This window comes from Lissotriton helveticus, chromosome 11 (genome assembly GCF_964261635.1).
Source record: "Lissotriton helveticus chromosome 11, aLisHel1.1, whole genome shotgun sequence".
Classification (NCBI taxonomy): domain Eukaryota; kingdom Metazoa; phylum Chordata; class Amphibia; order Caudata; family Salamandridae; genus Lissotriton; species Lissotriton helveticus.
The window spans coordinates 1,097,903,320-1,097,918,475 of NC_136072.1; positions in this window are offsets into that span (position 1 = coordinate 1,097,903,320).

Genomic DNA, 15,156 nt, shown 5'->3' on the forward strand with positions numbered 1-15,156 from the left:
TGAGCAGCTACCAACCGGAGCCCCCTATCCCTCATTGAATAACATTGGGCCTCAGCACTCTGCACCACGTGCCGCTGAGGGTGCTTTGAGAGGGCATCCTTGACCCTGGGAGAACTCTGGTTCTAACCCCAGAAAACCTACTCCAAAACCAAAGTACTTACAGTTAAACCTACAACACTGTTTTCTCCCATAGGACTGCATTGACTGCTTTTCTGTAAAAAACCTTCTAAGTGTGGAGTTGGTTTGTATGAAACCTTAAGACACTGCAAACGTACAAAAACTGATTTATTTATGTTTTATCTAGGAAGTGTCCTAGTGTGATATCTAGGCAAAGCAACTCAAAAAGTAATCTGTAAAGTAACTTGAAAAGTAATCTGAAAAGCAATTCAACTGTTTTGTAAACAAATGACTTACCTGTAAACCAATCCAACTGCATTCCAACTGTATTTCACTGCATAATTCCTGAAAAGTATTATAAACATACGTGTACCAGTCCTGGCTTGGTTCTAGAAATTAAAACATAACTAAATAATATTTTTATACAAACAAATTGGAAAGGTAGGAAAACTGTTGGTGGGAAATTGTGAATAAAGATGTTTTTAAAAAAACAACAAAAAAACAAACAAATTGGTCTGAGTTCAGTCTTTGAGTGTGTGACATTATTTCTTGCCTGAGTGTGTACAATAAATGCTTAACACTACCCTCTGATAAAGCTTTACTACTCGCCCACACTACCACAAATAGAGAGTAAGGTATTATCTACTTTTACCTCTGCCTATCTTAGGGGTTCCACTGGAGTCTGTGCACAGTATACCTTACTTTGGTATAGTATATACAGAGCCAGCTTCCTACAACCTTACATTGTCGTTCTTGATTCCCCACTCCATCTGTTATATGTGTGCTTCCCCAACCCGTCTCTCTTGTCTATTTCCGCATTCTTGCCCGCCCACCTTCACTTGTCCGTTTGCTTCCCCATCAAAGCTGATCATCACCTGCCTGCTCGCTTCCTCTTCTCCCGCCCTTCGTTTGCCATGTGGTACCCCATTGTTGACTCTCTCTTGTCCTTCTGTCTTTCTGTCCATTTACCCCTCCGTCTGTGTTACCTCATCCTCGACCGCTCCTACCAACTCACTCATCTGGTTTTTTTTTATGTGCATAAGTGCTTCATCAATAAAGCGCATTAGCACTATATTCAAGAAGCACATGTTGCACAACTCTTTATTTACTAACCCATCTCGGATTGGTAAATAAAAAGAAAAAATCCTGACTTTATTTTGCAGGCACGCATATCTGTGTTGGTGTTGCCGGACGAAAGAAAAAGATGACAACTTCTGTTGGTAATATATTATAAAGTTTATATAAAGCGCGCTGAAGGTCAGTCAGCTCCGTGGGGCTGGAATCAGAGCTTTAACTGATAAAGCGGCATACAGTTTCTTTTATACATGTGCAATCGTAAATACGTCATACATTTCCATATTTAAAAAAGCATTTGCTTGAGCACAACATTATATCTAAAAAGTGATACTTTCTGCACAAACAGCTAATCACACGTTTATGGAATGCGACTCATGTGCATGTGTTATTCGTTGCGCTTCCACACCACTGTTTGTACTACTGGTTGTCCTTGGCTTGTCTCTTTGAAGCATAGCAATTCTCTACTTCCTACACATCTACCGCTCCACAAGGCCTAATCTCCCACCTATCCTGTGCCTAAATGCTACTTCATATAGATATTTTCTCAGAGACATGTTCTCGCAATTCTGGCCTGTAACTTTCTATTTCTGCTCTGTCTAATTATATTTCTCTATTCTACCGAAGCTCATGTCTTATTTCCCTTCCCCCAGGTCCTGACTCCATTTGTATGCTTTCTATTCTACTAGCTTAGGCCTGTATTTGTCTTTCAACATGTGCATCTGTACGCAATGTTCTTCTGATTCTTGCATTGACATGAGTGAGCCATCTTCATTTTCGACATTCACCACAACATTCCCCCCATTAGTTGACTTTTCAAATATTTCTTCACCTTTCCTTTTGCTTGGGGTTATCAATGTGTATACATTCTTCTCAACATCCTGCATTTTATTGAACATCCCTCCTAAATTCTGACTAACCCTTTAACACCTTGGCTGCTTGAGATATTCCCCTACTGTGCTGAACCATAATAGAAATGGGTGTGGTCATGACGAGCTCAGCTGGTCATAAGCACACGAGCACCGTGCCTCATGACGAGCTGAGCTCGTCATGAGCACCGAAGGGGCTATCACTATCTGGATGACACAGAACATCTAGAGCAATATCACAAGAACAGGCAACAAGGCCTTAAATAATCCTGACATCAAGAATGGTACCCAAGTGAACCACTCGGCAAACCATTCGTCGGGGGCACCTCCCTTGTGCACCATCTTCTATTGCAAGGTATGCAGATTTTGTATGGCTTCTGTTAGTGTTCCGTTGTTGGTGTCAGTGCCTGGGATGTACTTGCAACAGGTAGTTTGAATCTTGGTACATACCCCTCCTCCCATAGCCGTCATTAAGTCTAACACATAAATGTGCTGCATAATGATTACTCTCATCATTCAACAATTCTTTTTTGATTGCCCTGAAGTCATCTTCACTGGCATTGATGGCCTCCATTAACTCCCAGAGGGTAATCTGAAGCCAATGTGTGGTTGCTTTGATGAACTGAAAGATGCTTCTGAAGAAGATCTGTGCATCATTGAACAGCCTGTGCTCTTGCAGGACATCTTCCCAGTCGGTAGTACCATAATTCTCTGCAGCTTTCTTCCTCCGATGATGGTGCAGAAAGGTAATTGGACGGGGTTTTGAATGGTCTTGCAGTTCAGAAATGTCGACTCCTGGAATCACTAGTGTCGGAGTGTGCACAGGGATCAAAGAGCAGAGTCCTTCCTATCCTGAAGGAAATCACGTATAGTCACTCACCACAGTTCCAATAAAACTCCATTAGGGTGGACGTGCCACATTGCATTGCATGTCAACGTTATATCTTGTGACATTGCAATTGATGTTCCTTCCCACCGGGACCGTTCCATTTCTCTTGAAACACAAAGAGAAAAGATGGATTTTCTACCTGCTCGAAGAGTTGTAGGTGTTTCTACCCAATTTAGTCTAGATATAGTCTCATCCCACACTGTCTGACACCTTTATCTTTTGCTATTATCAGTCTGGTATACCTTCCATAAAGAAAGAGCCCTACATCCAAATTTAGCGCAATGATGCTAATGACCATGAACGTATACTGATCCATTTACTCGAAAATATGGCCTTTCCTGACAATTGTGGGGCCGGGGTGTAGCGGAGTAATTCTTGCAGAAAAGCGTAGGTCGGGATACCCCAAGAAATCCCTGCTGCAATATTTTAGCTTTCCAAGTTTTATCCTTCTACTTCATACTCTCTGCCTTAGCCTTTGCATCTAACTTCACTACTAACTCTTTGCTGTCTGTTAGGACATTTATTGCATCTGCTAACTCTTTCTCATATTGCGTGGTGTTTACTAGGAATGCTCTCTGTTTGAGCTGCAGCGGTTCCATCTGTGCTTGTATTCTACAAAGGAAACGATGTAACCGACACATGGTAATATTTAAAGGTACTACCTTGGACGAGTGTAACCTATCTGAGTTGGTGGCGTTTGGAATCAAAGGGCAAAGCAAGAGGTGTTAGACGTTTGCATACCTATCTCCTTCATGTGCTGATACCACATATTATCTTATGAGGCAGCATGAATACTATGGGATATTCTGTTCAGGTACTGCTCTATGCAAATGTGTAATGCTGTTCATAATCCTATACAGGAAGTACAATACAATTTCAATGTAGCCGCCAGCATAAGAAGATATAAAAAGAAAAACAAAACACCTATACATAACTGCTAAAAGAGACGACAAAACACTCCACTCATGCTTTGAAGGAAGACATTGTTACTCTTGTGTCTCACTTTCTCCCTCTCCTTCCCTTTCTGTTTTTCGAAGCGTCTCAGGGAAGGCGAGGTCTAGTCAAACATCCTTCATATGAATCCATGGTTTCCTGCCATCTACTTTCACTGCAGTGGGAGTGCTCATTATCACTAAGGAGGGGCAGCTGTAGTTGGGATCCTTCTATTGGACATAATTCCGCACATAGACATGTTGACCAACGGGTATCGGACTGGTCTGCTAGGCTGAGGCGGTCGTCTCCATTCGCAATACCTGTTTAGAGAAGAACATGGCAGATTTCATTAACTTGGACAAATAACAACACATTTCATTCCCTAAACCTTCAGCTGTCTTATGGGCATCTGTCTTTTGCCTCAGTATCATTAAAGGGGTGGACGGGGGAAGTCCTGTCACTATTTGATGTGGTGTTAAATGGTGATCATTCCTTGCTGATTTCTGAGGGTGTACAAAGCCAGTGGTAGGCAGTACAGCCATTTCTTCGGCAGGGCAGCACGTAGTTTGCTTACTTTATTCTTGAGGAGGCCATTCAGGCATTCCACTATTCCATTACTTTGGGGGTGATAAACAGATGTCAGTTTATGCTTTATTCCTAAGGCGGTGCAAATGTTTTGAAAGATTGCATTGAGAAAATGGGGCCCATTAACAGAGTGGATCGCTTCCGCCATGCCCCACCTCAGTATCACCTCTCATCAGAAAATTGGCTGCTGCTTTGGCATCATTCTGTACACAGGGTCCTGAATCAATCCATCATGAGAATGGACAAGCAACTACTATAAGATGCCTGTAATTGTTACATATCTTAATCATGTCAACAACATTAAAGTGCAGATTTTTAAATGGACCTGTTGGGTGTGGTATTGTTGAGGTGATCCCCTTTAAGGTTGGATTGGGGCTATACTGTTGGCATACTGCCCATTCTGTAATGTACATAGTGATCATTTCAGATGGTTGTGGAATAAACCAATCTTAATTCAGCAAGAAAATACTCTTTTGTAGTGTGTGCTGGGAGGGGTAGTTGCTCTACAGCCGACTACAGCAGTACTTGTGGCATTACTGGCTTGCCTGTACTCTCTTGCCTATAAATGAAATCTTTTGGTGACTGAGTGCAGCCGCGATTTTCTCACAGCTCCCTTTCGTGAGGTAGGGCCTGTTCATGCAGTTCACCAAAATGTAATTTAGCTGTCTCCATTTATGTGGGCGGTAATTCTATAGCACCCTTTTGCCTGCTTGTCATTATACCTAATGTATATTCATCACATTGACTGTCATTTGGAGATGCTTTAGCTGCTTCTTTTGCTGCACAGACTGCCAGAGCGTTATCCCTAGAGATAAGGTCTTGCTGATTGGTGTGCGCTACGCATTTTACCACCACTACTTTAGATGGAAATGTTAAAGCTTTCATTAATTGTGTCAATACATCTTTATGTATCGCATGGGACACATCAGACTTAGGAAATCCCCTCCTTTCCCATCTGTGAATGCTAGAATGTACAGTGGTGGTGACATGTGCTGAATCTTAATAAATGGTGACCTGTAGTCCTTCAGCTAGCTGCAGTATGTCAATGATGGCCACTCATTCAGTCGCTTGTGCTGAAAAATAAGAAGGCAGTGGCATAGAGCTAATGATTTATAATGTATAAGATGATCCCTTCTGTTCAGCTCTTATAACTGCTACTTCTGAATGTCTAATGCCAATTTCAAGATCTATATAAGAGGATCCATCAACAAAGAGCAACATGCTCCCTGGGATGGTCTCTTCTCCCACCTTACTTTCTTCATCTGGTATGTAATTAGCACAGTCGTGTACGTGTTCATCGTTAGTATTGGTGTGCAAAGAATGTCACTGGATTAACTGTATGACAGTGAACCACTTGTAAAGTTGGTCCTGACAGTATTACTTTGTACCCAGATGCCCTCTGAGTTGTAAAAATGCTCTTCTTTGTAAAATAGCAAATACTGCATTCTTTACATACAGTTTTAAAGGTGATCCCATCACTATTGTGGTGCTTTTCTGGACTGCAAATGCTGCTGTTGTCAATGCTTGCTCAATGTTGGGTGGTGAACTTTCATGACTGGATCTAGCAGCCCACAGTAGTAGGCAATTGGTTTGTATCCTATAGATGTCTTTTGAGTCAGTAAGACTGTCATTGTCATTACAAGTGGAGAAGTGTGGCTCAATGGTTAGAGCGGCAGACTCTGATGCAAAGGTCTGGCCCGGGACCAGGGTTCAATTCCTGCCTCGGCGGGTCTTGGGATAAATTTCCTCGGACCTGATAGTTCTCGCCTCGGTGCCTATTCTAATCATGGGTCCCACTCTGCAACTCTGGGCAATAGCTTGCTTAATCTCCACAGCGGCCCCAAAAGCGCTAGGATGCCTGGCTGCACCTTGGAGGTGCCCAGGAGTGGGCACCTCACAGGGAAAAGCCAGGAAGGGTTCCGCAGCGGTATTCGTACAAGCGCCGGAGAGACCCCATGTGGGGTGATTCAGGTGCTATACAAGTACTACAACATTTAGATTTACAATGACAAAAGGGGTAGAATGGTTCACTGAAGTCAGGTGTACCTAACACTGGACAATTTGTGATTGCATTCTTTAGCTCCCGAAATGCTGTCTCTCTTTCATCAGTCCAGTTTGTTTTGTTCCCATTTGTTTGGGACTCCTTAAGTAGTCAAAAGTGGTGCAGTCAGGGTGACGTAGTCAAATACCCATAGTTTTACATAATTGCAGAGTCCTAGGAACTGCTGCATATGTTTTGTAGTGGTGGGCTTAGGCATGTTTCTGATGCTCTCTGCTCTGTCAGGTCTCACCCTCCTCCCATCTTTAGATATTATCTGCCCCAAATAATGACCTTCTGTCTGCACATATTGTAATTTGTCTTTGTCCACTTTGTATCCTTTTTTTGCAAGCATGCAAAGTAGACCAATGCTATCCTCCCTGCATATGTCTTCAGTTGGGCTACACACCAAAATGTCATCCACATACTGTAAAAGGGTGCTTTTGCATTTCACGTTTTCTAAATCCTTTTTCACTGTCCAGTTAAAGGTACTTGTGGACTCACAATAGGTTGAGGGTGCCTTCTATAGCAATATTGAGTTTGTCTGTACATAAACCCTGTTAGAAATTGACTATTTGGGTGCAGTGGAATGCTGAAACTGCATTTTTCAAATGAATTACTGAAAAGTAGGTGGCATCCATAGGACAGTTTGTTAGTACGACTGATAGCTCTGGTACCACTGGGATTACAAACCATTCATGGGGCAGAAATCTGGATTACTGACGTACCCCAAGCAGTATCGCCTGGGTTTCAATGTTATTTTCACAGGCTCAGCAGCTCCGTTAATCAGTCCCATATCATGTGGACCTTTGCCCACAGACTCTTTGGTACCCTTTGACAAATCTTTTCCTCTCTGCGTACTGTCTTGTGCATGTTTTGACACTGTCCTATATTGCAACTGTACTCTAATGGGGATATCCATTTGAAAGTCCACTGTCTGAATTGATGGGCTATCATGAAATATTTCTTCATCTGCTATGTCTCTCAATTTGACCTCTGGATCTGTAAATACTACTGATGCCCACGTTGCTTGTCTCCTGTCAAAAGCTATCAATAATGCATAACGTGGCTCCCCTTTTTTGTATACCAGGTTGTCTCTGGTCAATTTAACCAGTTTGTAAACATCTGCCACACTTGTTTTTACTTGTGCCTAGTTTTCCAACAAATAAAATATTTTTGGGTTGAAACTGAGGTATTTTTAAAACCACATTTTCACTCACATTCACATTCAAACACAAAAAAACAGCTCTGCTGTAAAGAGGCGCCGTAGCACATCAGAGAGGCACTCAGCCCCTCTGGTGGGAACCCAATGATGAAGCATGTCACCAACTAGGTTGGTGAGTGAGGGTTCTTTTTAAATATAAGAGTGATTTCCCTTGCTGGCTCTTCTAGGTGGACCAAGAGTGGCTCCACTTGCTTCCCTCTCTCTCCTGTTGTGTGAATATATATGCTATCTAAACATATATGCTATGAAAAAATGCCTCTGTATCCATAGGAATTGCTTGTCCTGTTGTCCCAAGTCCTCATGAACTATGAGTGACCACACCCTGGCTGGTGTAATACAAGGTATGTAATATACCATCACCTTCCAAGAAGATTGACCAGTGCCTCTGGGGACTATAACAATTATCCTTCAATCTGCCTGTCTTCTATTGTCATTCTTACCGATTCAGTAAAAGGAACCCTCCTGACAGCCCCAGAATACCTTTGTGTGTCAACTGACTTGTGAGAAAGTGATAGTGTTCCTTCTTTTGTACAAGATTTAGGGGCCCCAATATTGATGAAAAACCTATAGGGGTGACCTTCTATGGCTACTTTCACAGTGGGTTCCTCTGATCTGTGGGTTACCAATAGTATTGGACACATAATGGTTGTCTGTTGGGTCTCTCCTTGTGTATAGCTGTTGGTTAGTGTTCCTCTGGACATATGAGTTTGTGTAAAAAAGGGATTACCTGCTTGTACGGTTACTCCTCCCATCTGGACCTGTGTTGGTGCTCCTATAGTACTTCTGACAACCTTTGGTATATTCTGTGGCATTCACCCCCGTTGTGCGGGCTACAGAACCTGAGGGATCTGCGGGGTTGTTGAGGGAGTCCATTGCCTCTGTTGTGGCCCCATCTGCCTCTACGGAGCGAACCACCCTTGCGCTTGCTCATTGTTTTTTTCTCTCTACATTCCTTGCAAAATGCCCCATATTGTCACAATGATAACACTGTTGCACTGCCCTATATAAACCTCCTCACCTCTTTCCAATGTTACTTACTGGCTGCTCTCCTGGGGTCTGCACTGGCACTGGAGTTGTGACAGCCATTTGTGGCACTGCTACAAGTACCTCTCCTATACTTATTTTTGTAAGTTTCTGTTGCACCAACTTAACTGTAGCCCTCTCTGTCTGCTTTGCCCTTTTCTTTTTTCCTTTAAATAATGTATTATGTGGGCTTGTATTTCTGGCCATGGTTTAGCCTCTATTCTCACTTCTCCGTCTAGGCTTGCTTGTATATCCCTGGGCAGGCCCTGTTTCAATACACTATAAAATAACATTACATTTCCACCCGTGTTTTCCCAGTTACATCCTACTTCCTGTACCCATTCAGCAATCTCATCAGTTAGTTTTATACTCTCTGCCATAAGGGCTCCAATTTCTGGTCTTTCTGGGTATGTCTGGGGGTGTAAATCCAGCCGGAGGGCTTCTTACCGGAGGGTGAATGCTGGCACAGTAGCTCCTGGGTCCCTGACGCTGCAGTCTCGCCGCCACCGCTTTCCACCTCGCGGCTTGAGACTACAGCTCCCAGGGAGCTTAGCGCCCACTTCCTGATTCCGCCCACAGCGCGCCCGGAGGCGCTACTTGAAGAGGACGCTCCCTCGGTGGAGCGGGGGTGTAAATCCAGCCGGAGGGCTTCTTACCGGAGGGTGAATGCTGGCACAGTAGCTCCTGGGTCCCTGACGCTGCAGTCTCGCCGCCACCGCTTTCCACCTCGCGGCTTGAGACTACAGCTCCCAGGGAGCTTAGCGCCCACTTCCTGATTCCGCCCACAGCGCGCCCGGAGGCGCTACTTGAAGAGGACGCTCCCTCGGTGGAGCGGGGGTGTAAATCCAGCCGGAGGGCTTCTTACCGGAGGGTGAATGCTGGCACAGTAGCTCCTGGGTCCCTGACGCTGCAGTCTCGCCGCCACCGCTTTCCACCTCGCGGCTTGAGACTACAGCTCCCAGGGAGCTTAGCGCCCACTTCCTGATTCCGCCCACAGCGCGCCCGGAGGCGCTACTTGAAGAGGACGCTCCCTCGGTGGAGCGGGGGTGTAAATCCAGCCGGAGGGCTTCTTACCGGAGGGTGAATGCTGGCACAGTAGCTCCTGGGTCCCTGACGCTGCAGTCTCGCCGCCACCGCTTTCCACCTCGCGGCTTGAGACTACAGCTCCCAGGGAGCTTAGCGCCCACTTCCTGATTCCGCCCACAGCGCGCCCGGAGGCGCTACTTGAAGAGGACGCTCCCTCGGTGGAGCGGGGGTGTAAATCCAGCCGGAGGGCTTCTTACCGGAGGGTGAATGCTGGCACAGTAGCTCCTGGGTCCCTGACGCTGCAGTCTCGCCGCCACCGCTTTCCACCTCGCGGCTTGAGACTACAGCTCCCAGGGAGCTTAGCGCCCACTTCCTGATTCCGCCCACAGCGCGCCCGGAGGCGCTACTTGAAGAGGACGCTCCCTCGGTGGAGCGGGGGTGTAAATCCAGCCGGAGGGCTTCTTACCGGAGGGTGAATGCTGGCACAGTAGCTCCTGGGTCCCTGACGCTGCAGTCTCGCCGCCACCGCTTTCCACCTCGCGGCTTGAGACTACAGCTCCCAGGGAGCTTAGCGCCCACTTCCTGATTCCGCCCACAGCGCGCCCGGAGGCGCTACTTGAAGAGGACGCTCCCTCCGCGTCGCGGGACGCGCGCGGGGGCGGGCGCCGGGCTAAGCCCGGGCAAAGGGCGGGCCCTCTGTGGCCCTCCGAGGCCAGAGGAGGCCGGGGCGGGCCACCCCATTTGGTCCTAATATAAGAGGTACAGAGACACCATACAGTTTACTTATCTATGTTCCATTGTCCAGTGTCGTCGACGGGCCATACATAGTCCTCCCATGATGTCTTTTTGGGAAGAGCTCAATGTCGTGTGCGGCACTAACTATGTCCCTGATACATTAACTCCCCCCAGACTGGGCAAAGACAATGATCTCATAAACTGTACCACCCAGACTGTGCCTGTATCCCCTGATTTAATCCAATTTAACAATGAGGAAATTCCATTAAATGTTAATCTAATGTGTCGTAGCTCCCCATCCCTCCCTGCCAATCCAAATCTGTTAACGCCACATAAAGCAGGGTCTACATTAAATAATCCTGTTTCCCCCTTTAAATCGACCCTATTGGCCGAATTCGAGCGATTATTGAATGCTGCTTTGTTACCCTTGGTCACTAAAATTAAGGAGTTGGGAGACAGGTTGATCAGTGTTGAACTAATAGTAAAAAGGTCTGATCCACCTACTGCAAATTCGGTTGTTTCCCCACGTTCCACGCTCAGTATAAACCCGGACAAGCCTATTCCTATTGAACTCAGAAAAGCACGAACAATTGACCCTGCCCTGAGTATACCCTTCCCAAGGGCCATAATAACGCTCCTAACCCCACTAGTGCCCCTTTTAAAGCCCTTCGATATCCTCAGCCAAGAAGGCATAGAATTAATTTACCCCCTGAAGCTGCCCCCTACGTGTCCGTTCTTTCCGGGGTGCCTGAACTCGGTCAGGGAAACCACGAAACAACCGAGGAGCTGCTAAATAAGACCATCTTTTGGCTTCACAACAATAGACCGCTGCCGCCCGCCCTAGATGGCGGAATTGTGAGCGTCAGGAGGGTGGGGTGGTTAGGCAGACTGCCTAAAGACATCTCGGGAGATCTGATATTGATCAGATTTAAACACAGGAACATTGTCCCCTTTTTAAGACATTCTCAACCAAAACCCGGTGATGCCCCTATTTCTACTTGGGACTTGTTCGATTTTTACCCAGGTCCCAGAGAAATGAACAATAACAATTGGTGAAAGGGGACTCTGGCCACCATGTGTTCTACTCAGACATGTAAAATGGAAAAATACCATTTTGTTCTTAATAATTGTATATATGTATCATCAAGGCCTAATTGATTGCTCCTTTTTTTAAGTTATCACTCTAAGTTTGGTTTTCCAGTTCTTGCTTTTTAATTGGTTACCATTTTGTGGTAAATAAATAAATAATACCCTATTTTTGAGTGCATGAATGAATAAATAACAGATAGCTCAATAAATAAGAGTCAAGATTCGAGGTAGTAGGAGTTTCTGCAGGTTTATTACAGCATAAGGACAGGATCAGGACAACCTGCATAGGATGAGCAGAACGACAGGGCCCAGCAGGACAACTGGGACCCAGTAGGGGAAAAAGATGCCCAGCAGCTGCTGGGGCTTGGTCTGGGATGAGCGCGCTAACATTCAATAACATAACATTGGTATATATATACATAGCGCAAACACATAGCATTACATTGCAGTAGGCGTAACAGTGGGTGGAATAGAAGGCGTGACGTGTAACAGTCGCGAGAGATAACAGTAAAAGTGGGTGTAACTGGGAGTTTACATAGACATGTGATGCAAACGTAACAGAATATGTCATGAATGGGCGGAAACATAGGAGGGGGCTACCTAAGGAGCCGGGACCTCTAACCTAATGGTGCGCGAAAACTGGCAATGACGTGTTACTAGGAGAAGTTGGGGGCTACGAACTCTGTGCTAGGAGCAGAGACTAGAGTCTGGAGGGTCGGAGCGACATGTACCTAATCCTATCTGGTATCTAATGTTTAGGGAACATGTTGATATAAACTAGAAGTCATGAGGGGAAAAACTAACTTGATTCTAAGACTGGACCATGCATTATTCTACATGTAGTGCGTGATGAATATAAAATGACCATTAAATACAGTATTTCTCTAACGTGGAGCCGAGAAGGCTAGACAATGACGGAAACTATTGATGCAGTTCAGTAGCTTAGGAATGCAGAAGAGGAGGACTGAACTGATAGCAGGAACTATAACATACTTTTGGCAGACTCAGAGGCAGAGCCGGGGTGCACCGGGCACTGCTAGGCAGGAAGTAAGTGAAAGGTCGAGGATACAGGTGGGGGCTGTATCGCTCCTCAGCGAGGCTTTTAGGAGACAGGAGCTGAATCTGTGGTCCGGGCCCTTTTGAGGCCTAGAAACGGGGACTTTATAATTGAATAACGTGCACACTGAGAAACGTGGCAACATCACTTACATAGGCCTGATATTCGTAGTATTCACGAGGACTGGAAAATAGCATACCAGAGGTGGACACAACTGTAATTGCGTCTTTAATCAGAAATGGGGAATAACATATGCATATTGGTCATGCATACATAACATATGATGGATGAGGCGTAGGGACACAGAACATGGCAAAATTTACTTTTCCACATTCCCTCCTTGTCACTACGTTTACATCAGGAAACATCAATATTCATGATACCGTCTATCATTTCATACAGTACCATTTGCTCGTCTCGAATTGTCTTGGAACGGGATTTAGAACGGGGCTTGGGACTAGGAATACAAGAGGTAGCACACATGCTGCAAATCGCAGGGCCACATTGTATACAGAGGCAGCAGCTAAATATGATCGCTACTGCAATACCTAGGAAGGACAGGACTTTCCATCCCCATGCGGAAATGATATTCCAGAACCAACCGGACCATGTCCAGGTGCCTGGATCTTGATGTAACAGATGGGCAATTTTATGAAGTCTGGTTATAGCTGAATAAACAGACGGCGCGTTATTTGGAATAAAAATGCAACAACTGGATCCGAGAATTCTACAGGCCCCGCCCCTATCGGCCAGTATGACGTCAAGGACGAGACGATTCTGTAAAACGACAAATCTCATAGCAGATTGTTCTTCGGTTAGGTTACCTAGAGCAGAGGCAGTCTCATTTACTACAGCTTCGAGGGTTCTTGTTAACCTACGGATTAGTTTACTATTCTGGACAGGTCCTATAAAGAAAAAGAAACCTTTATTGAAATCTGTATACTGTTCTAGAGTAGTTTCAGTTTGATCGACAATTGGGGACTCCCTTCTAGGTCTAGTGTGTACTAAGAAAGAATTCCTATGATAATCAGGTGGAGCTAGAAAAACAGGTGGCAGTAGGAAGGCAATGTAACAGGTTCCCTCCCAATCGAGGGGCAGACGGACATATGCAGTTTGACCACAAACAAAATAAGAATGGCGTGAAGCTTTGAAAATAGATTTCCCACTGTCACCATACTTGACAACAGTAGCACATTCACTATGACCTATATGTACAGAACCATAACTACGGATACATAATTCGCCTTTGACTGGTAGTACTGAAATAGCAGGTAAGTCTGGAGTATTATCAGACTGAACATTCAGAACCATGAAATTCGACGAATAATTTCCTAAATTATATACCTCATTTTCTAAATCTAAACCTGTTCTGTGGGGAAAACCTTGCTTGTCTGGAAAACATGTACTGTTAAGAAAAGACATATCTGTTGAGGATGACGTTAACGTGGACCATGCTCCACACGAACCATTGTGTGAGAATGGATAAGGAAAGAGTGGCAGAACTCCCTTCGATGTCTGGAAAGGGGGGAGTCGACCACACACCCAACAATTAGTGGCATTGCTGGTCTGGTGTGAATAATGTAACATACGGATGAATGTGTTATTACGCATGGCGAGGCGGTATGAATATTCGTGAGGAGGCAGATCACTAAACGTGTGCTCTACTGTAGCATTAGCAGACATATTTACATGAGGAACTGGTAAATACAGAAAAAATGCGTAGCTGGTGCAGGAAATCATTAGGCTGAGAAATAATATGAAACTCAGAAAAACGATGCATTGTAGTGAACTGCGACTGACTCTCTCACTATGGGGGTCTATTTTATACATGTCAGAAACAGTCTAACCGTTTCACCTAGGGGAGGACTTATACAATCAAACTGGCTGACTTATTAGACCTGAGCTTTAACTTATACTCCTGTTGCGGAGTTTTTTCTAACAAGGGAGGGGTTGTAACAAAGTCTGGTGCGGGACAGTCCTTTAAAACAATGTTCTGGCAATCCTTCGAATCCTGGGAAATGTTCTTGGCAATGTCTTTGACGACTGGCTTTGATCCTTTAAAAAGTTTTACATGAGAAAGGTGGACCCACCCCTTCCTGCCTTCTAACTTGACGGCAGTTCGGGTGGTCAAGAGGACTTGACGTGGCTCTTTCCAACGTGGTTCCAGCGGACTTGATCTGTCAAAGTTGCGGATCATCACCAACGACCCTGGAACGATCTCGTGCGGTGCCACCTCGGTATTGTCTGGAAATGTGGCGGCAACCTGTGAACGACATGAGTTGAGGGCAGACATCAAGGAAGCTAGGTAATCTGTCAGCATATTACATGAAACATCGGTAATACTTCGGGGTCTAGGAGTACCCCACATGTTAGGGGGGCGCCCGAAAACGACCTCATACGGGGACAGACCTGATCTGGAATGTGCGACCATACGCATGTAAAACAGAGCGACTGGCAAAGCTACTAACCAGTCTACACCTTTGTCTTTACAGACTT